This window comes from Echinops telfairi, unplaced genomic scaffold, assembly GCF_000313985.2.
Source record: "Echinops telfairi isolate 266 unplaced genomic scaffold, ASM31398v2 ScPeMD7_53;HRSCAF=182, whole genome shotgun sequence".
In the NCBI taxonomy this organism is placed as follows: domain Eukaryota; kingdom Metazoa; phylum Chordata; class Mammalia; order Afrosoricida; family Tenrecidae; genus Echinops; species Echinops telfairi.
Window position 1 is genome coordinate 1,199,292 of NW_022103951.1, and position 1,858 is coordinate 1,201,149.

The window sequence follows — 1,858 nt, forward strand, 5'->3', positions numbered from 1 at the left end:
CTGTGCAGTGAGTCAGAGAAGTGAAAGGTAGCTAATGAGCCCTTCACAATGGCTTGCAAAATGCTCATTTCTGACACTGCAGTTATGGCAGCTACCACTCAGGAAAAAGTCCATCCACACCATGTGAATATGACTGCTCCTTGCTCCAGGACCGGAGCTAGAAGCTTCCATTTAAATCAAGCCTAATCACATCTGCCAGCAGAAGGATGCTTCCCCACTCTCCTCACCCACCCGCACATTCCAGCAGAACTTTCTTTCTTGCATCCCTCAGCCTTCCTCCAACTCGACTGCACTCTAATTGGCTGGCTGGGGATTCCACTGTCACTCAAGTTAAACCCCAAGCTCATTGAGTAAATTGGATGCTGAGTTTGCAGTTTGAGTTGCATTCCAAGGATATGTATTTTCCAGTCTCCCCCCTCACCCATTTAGCCCTGTTCGAAAACCAGTTAGAAGGCACGGCCATACGTGAAACTATACATTCAAAACAGTGGATCTTTATGGTGTCGGTCTGACCTATTTAATAGGGAGTCTAATAGGGAGTCGAGACAACTGAAGATTTGTCTTTTATACTTTGACATGAAGCACGAACAACTGGATGCCACAACATGGTCTGGTAGCCCTTGCCACCAAGCATTGGATCACCCCCTTTTAAAATGATCTCCTGTGAGCTCAAGAAGAGTTGGTGTCTGGAGGAAAAATTTCAAACTATTCTCTGAGTACCAACCCAGACACTTCAAGATCAAATCGTCTGCCTCTAGATTACATCACACTCACGACAATGGCTAAATGCACGTAGCGTGTCATCTTTCCGGAGTGTTACCAGTGATGCCTGATGCTAGATAAATATAAGACCAACCATTTCTTGATTATGCTGTGCATCTTCACAGGAGGATAATATCATCTGTGTGTCATTGAGTTTTCTTTTCAATGACAGGATACAAAGGACCTGATGGCGGGATCTCTCTGTGTGGTGATTATGGGAAGGGAACCAAGAAATCTGACACCAAGTCTTGGCCCTCAAGTCATTTTTCTCACATGAACCCCAAACCCAAACGCACTGCCATTGAGGCACTTCCACCTCATAGTGACCCTACAGAGGGATTTTGAGACTATGGGAATCATTACAGAAACAGACAGATTCATCTGTCTCTTGCTGAATGGCCCGGAGGTTTGAAATACTAACCTAATGGTTAGCAGCCCAGCACCTAACGGAGACATTTATTCAGAAGATGCAAAGTATTCTGTATGAAGAAAGTTCTAAATTTGTAACCCAGACAACTACTGATAAAGGGCTTCAGAGGAGGTGAGAGATGAGTGAGAAAGGTATATGATCCGTCCTTATCAATCTTTAGTAACCATTTTTTCGGCTGCTTTTCTAGTAATCGGCAGGGCAGAAGACAAACAAACAAACAAACAAAACCTTGGAAGCTGCTTAGCCTCAACCCTCAAAGCACCTGAAGTGGCTTTGTTTACATTCAGCATAAACACATACCATGACCTTTATAATCTATTTCCATCCTGGGTTAAAGGCAAAGTTGATTTATTGCTAAGTGACCTATTTGTCACCTTGACTTAAATAAGGAAAAGGAAACCTTTGTCAATGATGGCTGGTGACTACACAGGGCTGTCGTAAAGATGGCATAATTTCGTTTTAGCAAATATTTAAATTCACCTGATTAGGATTCACATTCATAACCAGACTAGACATTACTCCTGGGGAAACAGTTTACTCCGGGAGGTTTTCCTAGTTTCCTTTTCTTCTCATCTGATGTTTGTTTATAGCACTTACCTTCCAGTTTTAAAGGTTAAGAGTATGCATATGCCTCTGTTTCTTGGGAACTCAAATCGTCTTCTTTTT